This window comes from Silurus meridionalis, chromosome 2 (genome assembly GCF_014805685.1).
Source record: "Silurus meridionalis isolate SWU-2019-XX chromosome 2, ASM1480568v1, whole genome shotgun sequence".
Classification (NCBI taxonomy): Eukaryota; Metazoa; Chordata; class Actinopteri; order Siluriformes; family Siluridae; genus Silurus; species Silurus meridionalis.
The window spans coordinates 13035041-13050210 of NC_060885.1; the positions used below are offsets into that span (position 1 = coordinate 13035041).

The 15170-nt window shown below is 36.4% G+C and overlaps 1 long non-coding RNA gene across 1 annotated transcript; it reads left to right on the plus strand.

Annotated features, from left to right (window-relative positions):
• Positions 1–2667: 2667 nt before the first annotated feature.
• On the plus strand, positions 2668–8845 carry LOC124394210. The gene is made up of 4 exons (XR_006927447.1): positions 2668–2712; positions 3353–4341; positions 5516–5592; positions 7582–8845. It is a non-coding gene; the product is annotated as an uncharacterized LOC124394210 (long non-coding RNA).
• The last annotated feature ends 6325 nt before the right edge of the window (positions 8846–15170 follow it).

Genomic DNA, 15170 nt, shown 5'->3' on the forward strand with positions numbered 1-15170 from the left:
TCAACATCATAACAGTCAGCATGAGGCACCACTCTTTCTCAAGGCACTCTACACAAACACACACATATTCTCACACTGATTCACAGTCGTGACAAAGTGAGCATAACTAATCCACCCTTTGGCACGATTATATGATGTTTATATGAAAAACATGGAACCCGGAGGAAACCCATGTGAACTCAGGAAGAACATGTAAAACAGAGGTCCAGGGTCCCCACGTCAGTACATAAAATCTTGATCCATGCTTATAATATTAAAACATTTTTCATTCTGCAAAGTATACATTTGTTGAATTATTTAGGTAGTTCGTTTATGTCCTAGATTGTTTATTGTTTGGTGTAGGATTATAATGCTAAATTCACAAAATAGTTGCTAGATAAAATCAATTCACAATCTGCAAATTTCATGTATCAGATCAATTCAAATTTCCATGTACTGCATAAGACCCTGGACAAGAAAATGACAGTGTTGGAGCAAGCCAGGAAAAATGTTATACTCATGTATTGAATAGAAGCCTCATTCCTTTCTTCTGTGATGTGCTTTTTATTTTTTATTTGACTAAAGGTACCAGTTAGCCAGGTAGCTATTGAGCAATAGGGCATCTCACTAGAAAGAGTCAGCTAAAGGTTTGTTTGGTGGGGGTGTGTGGGTGTGAATGTCAGGGAGGATGCTTAGGCACAGATGCTTCATGCATTGGAGCAGATGTGCTCAGCGGAAGATAATCATGCAGTAAATGTGCAAGAGTTCCAGAAAAAATTATGCCATATAGAAAAAAAATGTGTTTCTACAAAAGAAGAACAAAGTCAGAGAACCTGACCTGTATTACCATCATTCTACCAAAAGAATAGGTGGTCCTACATATACAGTATATTCACATAATAATATATATTCTTATGCTCATTGGTGCTCACACACAGCACACTCACCATACTCACAGAGACACAGTAGGAGTTGACCCATATTCAAACATTTATTTAGCTATTCCTTTTATATATGTAGTTAAAGCAAAAATCTGTTTTAGTTCATTTAATTAGTGCAGCTAAACATACATGACCATAGACAGACTACAGTATTTTGAACTTTTGCCTTTTAATAAAATATTACAGTAAATAAAAACTGTCATATTACACTATTTAACATTAAAACAGTATTTAAAATGCACTCGTGTACAAATTAGCAACAATCAGAAATGTCTATCAGTAAAGCCCTCCATATTGACCTTAATTTTATGGAGAACGCAATGAATAAAAAAAAAAAAAAACGAAATAAATGAATAACCAGGTAAGTCTAAAGAATTGGTCAAAATTCCTTCAGGAGCAGGTCAGAGTGGGATTTAAACAATGTATTATCCATAACATTATACTTAAACATAAATAATATGAATGTGATAATGTTGAGTAAAAGCAAAGGAAAATAAAAAAAGATTTCCCAGCATAATTAAACACATTGTACAATTTACTATACAATTGATTTCTTTAGTGTGAAATATTTCCAGACTAACAGTACGAGACAGTTTTTCTTTACTGACTTGTTATGTAATGACATCCATCACATATTATCTGAATATGTAGACACTTTTTTTTAGAACACTTCTGGATAAAAACAGCTTTTGAACTCAACAAAAAAGAGATTATGATACACAGAGAGGGCAAATCAAAACTTTCGTATTGTTGGTCTGCATACAGAGAAAAGCAAAAAGATAGTGATGACAGACAGATAACTAATTAATATGCATGTATATGAAACAGACAACTCAATTTTTTATCATGCAGATGAAATATTTATTTTCTTTTCTGCATGTTTACATCAAACTAAAACTAATATAGTCTGTTACATGATTCAACTTTAAATTTGTCTAACTGTCTGCCTCACTTCTAAGTCTCTCCATACATCAGTTCCGATAATTTCAGCTTTTAGCTGTATTGAGACATTGGCACATTGGACATGAATTGCACATTTCCCAAATATATTCTAGCCCAAATGAATAGGTTTTAGCTTAATCACAGCTCTAATTACTGCTGTTTGTCTTTTTAGGGCAAATGTGTCCCTTTTAGAGACGTTTTCTGCCTCTTTTTTGTGACACATAAAATTGCACTTTAATTGCAAAATTATAGTATTTTCTTGCATTCATTTAGGCTTTTGCAGTTGCTCCAGTGAATACACAATCACAATTTTACCGTGATGCACATCCTTAACAATGAAAGACACACTATATTCTTTCTATACCAAAGCCACCAACACATGTAACATACACTGGATATACTAGAGGGCAAAAATGCATTTGCACTCTATCGTTTTGTGTGCTGTGAATGCATCATCAAATGACACACACTGCACATGACATGCCTAGCTTTGTTCCAAAAATGAACCTTACAATCACTACACTGTTAGAGTGGCAACATATGAAGTTCTTCACACCACACTGAAGTCCCATACACAGATATTATATGCAGAAATGTGCAGTAGCAATGCCATATCCTTTTACTGTCAAAACATTGCACCTGTACTGGATTTGGAGAGAGAGGGAAGACAGCAGGCTGAGGAGAGTTTAGTTCATGTCTTAATGTTTTATGAATTACCACCATTTCCCCTGAGACTGATGCTCAATTAAACTGTGAAGGGAACTCTCTCTGCTACAATAATCTTCTTAATTCTGTTCTGTAGATGTAACACTTGGACAGGAATTATCAGATGTGTCCCAGTTTTACAAAGGTAATATTTTCAGATTAATCCACACTTTATCTTTATGACACATGAGAAAACACTAAAAGCATTGTAATTTGTCACCGTTGACAAGTTGGCAATAAGACATTTCAATATTAGAAGAAATAGTCTGATTAAAAACAAGGAGTCTTAGCAAGAGTAGATGACTCAAGAAGCCAGAGTGGAAGATGTCAGTCAGGGTGATTTACGGTGGCAGTGGGGGTGACGGATGATTTCTGACACATTGAGAATGCACAGCTGCCTAGAAGGTAGTAAATAATAACAGTCCCATGATACACACACTCTCTCTTGCACTTCCATGACTTTTTGTTTTGTCTCATTTCAATGTGCCAAGTAGTATTGCCATTTGTTTACTCATTCTCAACCCAAAAATGTAGCACAAAGAACATTTGCAAATTTTTTTTTTTTATTTTTATTTTTTTTTTAAATAAATAATTCTGTCTATATAAAGATTGATTGCTACTTATAGGCATGATGGTCAGCCTATGTAAGGCTGTAATACAGATTGCTATGCACAGTTTCATCTTTTTTTGCCAATTTTTCATGGGCATCGAAAATTTGTTTAAAGGTTCAATGTTTTCTAGCTCAAATCTTTTGCCTCATTGGCTTTTTTTTGCTTGCCTTTTAGTCGACAAGAGGCCCAGCACGTTGAGAATGTGATGTTCCATGAAGCAGGCCCTAACCCACAGCTCCTCTACGACTAAGTGTCACACTGACAGAGATTGCTGGGGATAAGTATATTTATATTTATGTTTTGCACAAACACAACTGTCATCTAAAATCAAAAATCCTGACTGCAAGTTCTCTTGCTGTCTAATGCTGTAATGTAGTACCTACTGTACATGTGTGTTTCCACATGTGCAGTGTACAGTGTTCATATGCTTGGATCAATTTATATTAAGGACAAAATTTCTGGTTATGCAGTGGACTTTTTGGAGGCCTGTCTTATGTCTCATGCAAGGTTCAAGGATCAAGGAATGTGATTTATTAAGAAGCCGTCACTCTTATTATGGTCATTATAATACAAATGTATGCCTTGAAATAGAGATACCTTAACTTGTTATTTAATACATAGGATTCAATTTGAAATTTTCCCTCTTCCACAATAAAGAGGAGCAAATGAATTAATTACTTTATAATATATATTTTAATCTGCCATCGTACAGTATATTGATGTTGAAACGCATGCAATCTGTGCATGTCTAAACTTCAAGTCAGCTGTGTCTGGAATGTAAGCTGTAGAGCTGTTATGGCTTAGAGGCAGTGTAGGATTTTTTGCTTAGAATGTGTGACTGTGTAGCAGCTGCTGGAATCAATAGAAGGCTGAGTATGGAAATATTGAATAATTGCTTCTTAAAAAGAGGAAAGGAGCTGCCTGATAAGTCCAGTATACCATGTGTATAGCTGTGAGGTACTTGAAAAATGCACATGTTCTCTATGTCTTATCTCAGCTTAGGATTAGTATGAAGCAAGCAGAGGAGAAGAAGAGTGCAGAGGAGCATCATCTCCAAGAATGAATGAAAGTTGGAGCTAAGCTGCCAACGGGTTACCCAAGGTACAGAATCACTGCTTTAAAAAAAAAAAACGAAAAGTAGGAATTCAACTGACTCAGAGCAGGTAAACACACACTTCTTATCATTATACCCCAATGTTCCTCTGTCAGTTTTATTTAAATGTGGTAGAAAATGAAAGCTAAAGGCTGTTATTGGGTATTGATTCAAGTTAATGGCTGCCATTTTTTTCTCACCCCTTATCAGAGCAGCAAATGATTCTAGGTCTACAGCCACATCTGCAAGGTTTTTCTTTGTTAATAATTACCTAGCAACTGAGAAGACCTTTTTCAATCTTCAATCTAATCAATGTCATTATCTGAAGAGGGGTCTCAAAGAAATGGCAGGCTCAAAATTAGCCACGGTGGCCACTCAAAATTTGGGAGCAGTCTGAGTTGAGTTGTATGGTGCAGTGCAACATTGCACTGGACTTGCTGAAAAGAGTTTTTTATACAACGGAACAAGGACTTTTAAGAGATAATGATATATTTTAGTAGCAAATCATTGAAGCCTCAGCTCACCTGTGCTGAGCTTCATGGTTACATTGTAGTACAACGTCTCATGGTAAATTCAAAGAAGAGCTCTAAAACTCTAAAGCAGGCCACAGTTTCACTGAGGATGCATTCCATCACCCTAGAGTTAGCAGTTATTTCTGTACTTGCCAATTAGATGGAGCCACATGGGGTATTGGCATCTGGTGAGGATGCTAGGACTGATGGAGGCATCCACAGACACTTTAATTATACTTGGAGCACATTTGCGACATCAAAAATCTCAGCAACCCTATTTAAAATTTATTTCCATCCTTTGCTTTTCATATGATGTCATTTATGTACCAGTACATACCTACTTAACAGCACATGCACTGTCAGATTGCAAATGCAAAAACAGCAAGTGTAATTTGATTTTATATTAAATAAGGTTTATTAGGTTTTTAGGCAAAACGCTTTAATCTGTAATTAGTCAGTCCATATAACACTTAATTTCAAGAGCAATAATTTATCCCAGTAGATATAGTAGTGTTGAATTTATAATGGTTAAATGCATTTAATGTGTTAAAGTTTAGCTATAATTTAATTAAGTCTTAATGTCCCCCCTTGATAGAAAATGCTTAAAATATCACTGTGGCAGTGGGGGCATGGCTGAGCGCCAATTTGTGAATGGAGGGCGAGAGGGGGGTAGATAAGCGGTAAGAATTACACACCTGTGGGAAATTTTCTAATGAGTGTTCTCTGTTGCAGTTAGCAGAGAAAAGGATAAGAGGAATGAGAGAAGGGTGGAGAGAGACCCCGAGACATATGTGTGCACACATGTATGTGTAAGTATGTATGTACGTCCTCTACTTTTCTCTGACCCGGTTTGTCCCACCCTTCATCAGCACACTCACTCTGGATTTGGATGATGTTAAAATGTATTTGATGCCTGCACACAGAGCAGTAAGAAACAAAATGGTGGGGTCGATCACGCTACAGCTCCATCCACAGCAGGTCTCCATTACTCTGCTGCACGTAATACAACAGTAAACATATCATGGCGTTATAACCGAAACAACAATAAAACATTCTGAAATATGTCAACCGTCTCAATACAATCAAACTGATTTCTCTACAATTTAGTTTGCACTTTTCTTAAACTTATTACTTTGTGATTGTATAAGGTGTTTTAAAATTAATTAGGAAAAACGTGCTGGATCCATTTTGTGAAACTCATATTCTTTTATAAAAAAGAATATGAACTAAGTGCTTTATGGAACCCCTTTAGCACAAAACAACCACTTAACAAAACAGAATGTGCAATTGAGCAAGAAGAATTTCTTAAGCACTATATGATCAAGAAATAATTACCTGCACACAGAGCAGTAAGAGACAAACTGGTGGCGTCACTCATGCTACAGCACCATCTATTCCAAAAAACAGATCACTTAGTTAGCACATGCAAAATGGCGCACATGGAATTTCAAATCAGAAATAAAAGTATCAAAAAACCCTGATTTGGTCGCAAATGATCACTGCACTTGCTCTCCTACAATCACTTTATCACTTCAAAAGATAAGATAAGATAAGATAAGATAAGATAAGATAAGATAAGATAAGATAAGATAAGATAAGATAAGATACACCTTTATTCGTCCCACAGTGGGGAAATTTCTTTGTTACAGCAGCAAGAAGAAATAAATAAATAAATGCAAATATATAAAAGAATAGACATACTATAGTATACAAGTATATACACAACACAATGTATAAATACAAATAAGGAAAAAGTACGTATTGCAGGTAGTATTGCACACAGGTGGTATTGCACGTATTGCAGGTAATATTGCACGTATTCCAGGTAATATTGCACACAGGTAGTATTATTACACAGTAAAACAGTAATAACAGTAACTATTACACGGTTAAACAGTAATAACAGTGTGTATTATCGTGAGTGGTTCACTGGGAGCAGCTTTGATTGTAAAGTCTAATAGCAGCAGGGAGAAAAGACCTTCTGTATCGCTCCTTCAGACACTTAGGATGTAACAGTCTGTCACTGGAGGAGCTGCTTAACGATGAAACGGTTTCATACAGGGGGTATGAAATCTAAAATCTATCTATAATCTATAATCTATAACAATCAAGTGCAAACCGGCTTTCCAGTGACTTTTAGCTAAAGAGAGAGCAGGATAGCACAGATAACCAAATAGACAAAATGTTTAGAGGAAAAATACAGACGGAGGATATTAGGAATACAAACAGTGGTTAAGGAAGGAGACATGAACTAAGGAGTGAAAGTTAACCGAGCGAGTGGAAGACATGAGAGGAAAAATTATAAAAAATGATCAAATTATCATAGTGGGGGAAAAAACATATAGGTTCAAACTTGATGGTACTACAAAAATAGTGCATTTCCAGACTCTCCAGGTGCTCCATTATGTAATGCATTAAGCTTCTGAACCTGATGGCCTGATGTTAAAAAAGGAATTGAACACAAAATAACCCAAACAAGCGTTTTAGAAAAAAACAGAAATCCAAAATTAAACAGAAAGGGGATTTATGAACTCTGCATCTTCAGTGAGTCACAGCACATCTTTATATCAATAAATGATTCTGTGTACACGTTTTGTTTGTGAAATCTACAGTATAGCACTTTATGACAGTCAGAGTAAAGCTGTACTTGATGTATGAAGACCATTTAAACATTTAAACCATCACAGTTTAACAAAAATATTACGGTTGCATGTTCTCTCCCATACAATATATTTATGTATAAAATGTACATAACCTAAATTGTGGCTGTGCATTAGTGCTTTTGTTTCTGTGTGCAGGTATAGAGAGTTTAGGTGTTCAGGCAGGAGTGAATCCTTCAACTATTCAATGGTGCAGCATCTGGAGTGAGGAGGGTGAAACTGCATCTATTCTTACTCTGCTGGCACAAATAGAGCAAAGAGTCACTTATTTACTGACACTTCACTCCTACACACATCTACAGGGAAACCTTTCATTCAGAATGTTGGGAAAAAATATACTCCTAGAAAATGCATTCATAAAAACAGTAGTTCTGTCTTTTGATGTTCTTTTTAAATATTTATTTTCTTTATTGATTTTGTTTGAAATGAAGTATATAATTCAGTAATTTGATAGCTGAAGTGGTGTCATCTAAAGAGCATTGTAATCTCTATTTTGACAAAGCCATATTTGCCTGGGGGTCAAAGAGAGAAAAACTGTTTATGTTTCCCAGGGTGGGAAAGGTGACACACGTTCTCTATATTACTTACAGTGAAATAAGGTAATTGTGGGTGACTGCAAGTTTATAAATGCAGAAGAGGAAGGATGGTTTGGTCCATTTTTCATATATAGTAAACTAGTAAAATATATTTTTAAGACCCACAGCGTTTCAGATTTGAAAGTGACAGACTGGTATGAGCTAATAGGATGGCTAACGTAAATGATTAAACTGTGGTGCAGAATGCAGAAAGGGATCTCAGTATGCACAAAACATGGGTACAACTACAGAACATCACATTCTGCTTCTTTCACCCAAGAACAAGAATCTGCCTCTATATTGGCATCAGCTCAACTAAACTAGACAGTTAAGATTGAAAATTATTACATAGCTGTTGTAGATGGTAAGTTTAAATGCTCAGCTTGTTGATAATGGATCAGAAAAAATGTTTGCAAACTGCAATAAAATAAATTCATCAAGACACAAGGTTAAAATTCAGTTTAAATAATGGTGCCAGAATAGATATCCTATATTTAAAATGTCAGAACATGACTGATGTGCATGTAACATGCAAATGTAGGACTTGTAGTGTTCCTCATGTACCATAGATTTATTTAGACCAGTTAGACTAATGGATGTAATTTGAATTTCAAAGTCAGCTGTAACAAATTCAGTTGATTGGGCATGATTTCTAAAGTTACAGTACATTTCAGAATATGTCATTCGTCATGTTCACTATGTAGAAAGTCATCATGCTTGTCATCAGGTAGACCTCTACTAGACAATCCAAATGTCTGCAATAACCGAACATTACTGTATTGTTTTGTATAATTACACTATATGAACAAAAGTATTGGGACACCTGACTCTTTTAGCCATGTGTTTTTTGACCAAACTGATACCACATGCTTATAGGCACACACCTATACAGAATGTCTTATGGACATAAAGCATTCAATTTTCCATTCATTTTAACTAGGAGGACCAAACCAGTTCCAGCACGATAATGAGCTCCATTAACATATAATTTACATGGTGTCAAGTAGAAGATCTTTAGTGGAATTACTAACAAACTTGTAGCTGAAATTTCCACAACCACACTCCAAAACTAGTGCAACTTCTTCCTAGAAGAATAAGGGGGTTATTATAACAGCAAATGGGGACTGCGTGTGAAATGAGATGTAGAAATGATATAGTCAGATGTCCACAAACTTAAGGCCATATACTGCATCTAATGTATTTGGTTTGAAAGAGGCAAATGTAGATGACGGGGGTGGGGGGTATGAAGACGGATAATCCGCTGTGGCGACCCCTAATAGGAGAAGCCGAAAGAAGATGAAGAAGAAGAAGGCTGCATCTAATGTAGATCCCAATATTACTACCAACGAAAAATTATCCTTCTCTCTCTCTCTCTCTCTCTCTCTCTCTCTCTCTCTCTAAATTATAATCTATTAGATTAAACATATATGTAAATTTTTGATTTGTGTTGCAGCCTTTGCAGCTGTGCTTTTCTAGAGAATTAATCCCATGTGACCAGAATGAGAGTCCAAAAGTTGACCCCAGCATGTGAGAGTTTGGAGGAAGACTCAAGAGACAGGCAGAATGTTAACTGAGCTCCAGGCTCATGTTTATTTAGACCACCATTTTCAGTGCACAAAAAAAAAAAAAAAAAACCCCACCTAACAAAAACAGCTCGCAAACAGAGTTACAGAAGTTAAAAAAGCACTAAGAGACAAAAATAAATAAACTAGCTTTGGGAAGACACAGGTGAGAATCATTACCTGTTACCTTCTACTTTACCCCCACACACCACCACCACCACTACCACCCACAAACCAAAACTAACAAAGTAGGAACAGCTGTGATAGGTGTCAAAAAAGCATGTCATTACTGAAAGCGTAAAAGCTTAAAACCTACAATTTTCAAATAGTAGTTAAGCAATAATCATGCAAAGATAATGTAATTACTTATCTCACTAAGGCTTGAATAATTCTTAAATATTTATAAATCATTTTGTTGCATCAGAGACTTTGGTTTTTATGTACCATGTAATATTTATGCAGTACTTTCGATTTTCTTATAGAAACCATTGCTGACTGTACATGCAGTCTGTGTTTAGCCTTTTCCTTTCCATGTGCTTTAAAATTCAGCAAATACATAAACCACTATCAGATGCATTTTACCTGGTGCCTCCTTGTGCTCCACCTACGTAGGCTCAACCACAGAGTTAATGTACTGGCAGCAGTTTGATGTAACTTTCTAAAGGGGAGATTTGGCTTCAAGATCCACTATGCCTTAGGGTACAGGTTAGAGAAGCATTGCAATGCACAAAGACAAACACACACACACACACACACACACACACACATAGTTGTATTTATTTATTTGTTTGTTTGTTTTAAACTTCTTTCCAGTTTTTTATTATTGATTTGAGACATCATTATTGTCTCAAATCAATGATCTGTGCTGTGCCTGAATCACATTTGTTTTGGTCTGCATACTATACAGAATATAATATGATCAGATCATATGCATGTTAGTCATTTGGCTTTTCACAACTGAACTTACATAGTCCTTACAGCTGCCTGTGATGAACTGCTGCCCTATCCAGGGTGCATACCTGCTTTGCGATCACTAATCTTGTGACCCACCACAACTTCACAACACAATCTGATGCCTTTGCATTATGCATATTCTACTTCTCGCATCACAATGAACACAGGGGCCAGGATAATTGGAGTTGTTTATATTTACTTTGTCCCAGTTGTGCTTCATATTCTGTATGCAATATAGCATTTGGTTACTAAATGCTAAATATACCTTAGATTTTATAAAGTGGTGGTAAAATGTTGTGTAAATCTGCTCATGAGCTATGGAATGTAAACACAACTGCTTTTTCAAAGAATGTATTACTTTGATTTACATCACGCTGCTGTCTGAGAACTAAAAGGCATTTGGAACTGTGCTTTATTGCACACATTCTGTGTCCTACTGTGTGATGCATGATTCATTCAAAGTGATTTGCTGATTTTTATTTGGGTCTGGCCACCACTGTGCAGTGGATACAAAACCATTTCTGATGGCACTCAGTTTTGATTATCTTTCTCGATAAATCTGGAAAAAGAAAGATTTGTGGAATTAATGTAGTGTTGATATAGACAATGGCGATTTCCTCCATGAACTACAATTCGGTCTGTGAGTGATTGTTATTACATAACAAGAATTAGCTTTATAATGACAGATAATGGAATAATTTTAAAGTAAAGAAAAATTAAAGAGACTATAGGAGTAAAATGTAGTGGTATTTCATTATTTATAACTTTTTTGTTCAAATAGGTTACACAACATGATTTTACTAGTATAAGACATTTTTGTACAAAATTAGTAACCATGTAAACAGTGCTTAATTCCCTTGGTTTTTAATTTTTTTTTTGTAGTTGTTGTTTTGAAGGAACTTAATTAGAGGTGTGTGTATGAGTGACAGTAAGTGTACAGAAAATGAATTTTATTTATATAATTGTTAGCAATGGTCATTGTCACAAAGCAGCCTTACAGAAGTATATCAATTCCAGATATACAGCGGGGAAAATATGTATTTGATACATCAGCATTTCTATCAGTAAGGGGATTTCTAAGTGGGCTATTGACACAAAATTTCCACCATTTGTAGCCATCAAGCCAAATATTGAATTCATATAAAGAAATCAGAACATTTAAGTATACAAGTTGAGTCATAATAAATAAAGTGAAATGACACAGGGAATAAGTATTGAACACATGAAGATAACAAGGTGCAAAATGGCATAGAAAGCCAGGAGATCACCTGAAATCTGTCAGTATTGAGAGAGAAACCCTTCCCCTATCAGTACTAATTGATATCAGCTGCTTTAGTCCTAATTGATGGCCTAGAAAGACTTCATGATGGGTAAAAGCAAAGAACTCTCGCAAGATCTTCGTAATCTTATCGTTGAAAAGCATTTCGATGGGAATGGTTATAGGCGCATTTTCAGAATGCTGAATGTTCCTGTGAGCACTGTGGGGGCCATTATCCCGAAATGGAAAGAGTGTCAGTTCACAATAAACCGGCCACGATCAGGTGCTCAATGTAAGATCCCTGTCCGAGGAGTCCAAAGAATAATCAGAAGAGTTCGCCAAGAGCCAAGAACCACTCGGGCAGAACTTCAGGAAGACCTTGCATCAGCAGGTATTGTTGTTTCAAAGACAACTTTAAGCAATGCACTGAACCGCCATGGCATCCATGCATGCTCACCACGCAAGACTCCATTGCTGAACAAAAAGCATGTTAAGGCTCTGTTAAAGTTTGCGAAAGAGCATTTGGAGAAGCCTGTGGATTATTGGGAGACTATAGTATGGTCAGATGAAAGCAAAATTGAACTTTTTGGCAGTCATTTTACACACCATGTTTGGAGAAGAAATGGCACTGCCCACCACCCCAAGAACACCATACCAACAGTTAAGTTTGGGGGTGGAAGCATCATGGTTTGGGGCTGCTTTTCAGCAAGGGGTACTGGCAGACTTCATATTATTGAAGGCAGGATGAATGGAGAAATGTACCGGGACATTCTGGATAAAAATCTGCTGGTACTGGCAGACTTCATATTATTGAAGGCAGGATGAATGGAGAAATTTCCCAGGACATTCTGGATAAAAATCTGCTGCCATCTACCAGAAAGATGAAAATGAAAAGAGGGTGGACATTTCAGCAAGACAATGATCCCAAACACAAGGCCAAGTAAACAATGAAGTGGTTTCAAAAAAAGAAAATCAAGTTGCTTGAATGGCCCAGTCAATCCCCTGACCTAAATCCCATAGAAAATCAATGGAGAGAACTGAAGATCAAAGTTCATTAAAGAGACCCAAGGAACCTTCAAGATTTAAAGACCATTTGTGTGGAAGAATGGGCCAGAATCACTCCTGAGCAATGCAGACGACAGGTCTCTCCATACAAGAGATGTCTAGACCAGACATGGGCAAACTACGGCCCGCGGGCCACACATGGCCCGTTGGGTTTATTAATCCGGCACGCCGAACGTGACCAAATTCTATTCAAATAGGTACGGGTAAACATTGTTCAATTTACCTTTCCCATGTAATGCCCATGTTTCCCCTAAAGATGTCACACTTCAGCTCCATTGACGTTGTTCGCGTAATCTGATACTGTTTATTGATGCACTGGCAAAAAAGATAGCAACAAATAGTTGATCTTCTGGCATTTGATGAAACTGAATTTGCCAAATCTCCAATGTAATTAATATATATATATATATATATATATATATATATATATATATATATATATATATATATATATATATATATATATGACCCGGCCCCTCTGTCAAATTTTAGAACCCATTGTGGCCCGTGAGTCAAAAAGTTTGCCCATCCCTGGTCTAGATGCTGTAATCACCAACAAAGGCTTTTCTACAAAGTATTAAATAAAGTGTGTTCAATACTTATTCCCTGTGTCATTTCACTTTATTTATTATGACTCAACTTGTATACTTAAATATTCTGATTTCTTTGTATGAATTCAATATGATGGCTACATCTGATGAAAATTTTGTCAATAGCCCACTTAGAAATCCCTGATAAAACTGATAAAAATGCTGATGTGTCAAATACTTATTTTCCCCGCTGTAATATATATATTCATAATAAGCAAAATGCAGATGATATAAGGAAGGAAACTGAAACTCAAAAAAGGTAGCCACTCTCATCTGGGTGACACCGAACAGCACAATTATAAATAATATAAATCTATAAATGTGTAAAATATGGTCAACATGAATGTGGCAGTGGGGGTGTGGCCGAGCGCCGGTTTGTTCTCTCTCTTGCAGTAATCGGAGGGAGCATTTAAGGAGGAGCGTGAGGGTGTGTGTGTGCCAGGGAACGAGTGACTAAGGCACTGAGCACAAAGTAAAAATATAAAATAAAGGAATTTTTGTTGATTCTGAATCTTTTCTGTCATGGCGTTCCTTTCCTCGACCCATACGCTCTCCCACAATGAAGTCTATATTGTTGAAGATGTCTGCCATGGAAGACTTGAGTGCAAAATTTGTCTGTGGCAATTGTAGTCCCAAAGTTTTTATAGTAATTCCAGTCCTAGGCCATTGTAGCAAAACTGTTTGTATCAATTGCAGTCCAAAGCCATTCTTCATGGAGTCTAATTGGTGCCTTCCACAGCAATCTCTTGGATCCTTGACCTGTCCATATGGTGCCATCCACACAGCAGTTTTCAAGTGATGAGCACTCTGTTAGAAGTATGTCATCAGGATGGATCAGACAGGTCCAGGGAGCTCAGGGAGTCAGGGCCACTGGTGTCTCAGGAGTAGCATGTACAGCTCAACAAAGAGAGACAGAGAAAAATAACTTGCAAAGGTCTTTACACATGCTCCAAAAAAAGGTTGGGCATGCAGAAAATGTGACCTTTCTTTTTCTTAAGTAATTAAGTTGGGTCTCAAACCTTTAAATGTTTTCATGTCATTCATTTGACTGCTGTTAAAACCATTTTTAGTTACAGCTATTGTAAGAACTGTGCTGCTACAGAAAATGAATCAACACCAACTGACACCCTCCATTTGATTGAATCCCACAGCAAGAATTACAGTCAATTAGAAAGGTTTCATCCGAGTGTAGATTAATGAATATGAAGCTGTGATGGAGATACAGTGAGTGTTTTGAAAAACACACATAACTACTGTTTCAAAGGAAAGCAAATTCAAAGAAAGCTGTCCCGTGTATTTGGAAAACCTGACCTTTCAACCGCCATAAGTGGATTATGTGGATTCCAACAGTTATAAATCCTGCTTCATAGCACGATTTTTCTGTTTGTTGATAAATGGAAATGAAAAAAAGAGTGTTGCTCTAAGATAAGGCCAGCAAGCCAATGCTGTAAAAGCTTTATAGCATATCATTATTATTATCAAGAACATTTTATTAAATATAGTTTTAACTTATACAATGAATCATTGTTATATAACTAAAACTTTGAAACCATAAATTCTATAGTGTAATTAAAATACATCATTAGTTTATTCATCTTCAGTAATCACTTTATCCTTGGACAAAGCAGATCCAAAAACTGTCAAAGGGAACACTGGGATGAAGGAGGGAGAAAGCCAGAACATCACAGGGCACCTGTGGGGGGGTGGAAGGAAACCGGAGAAC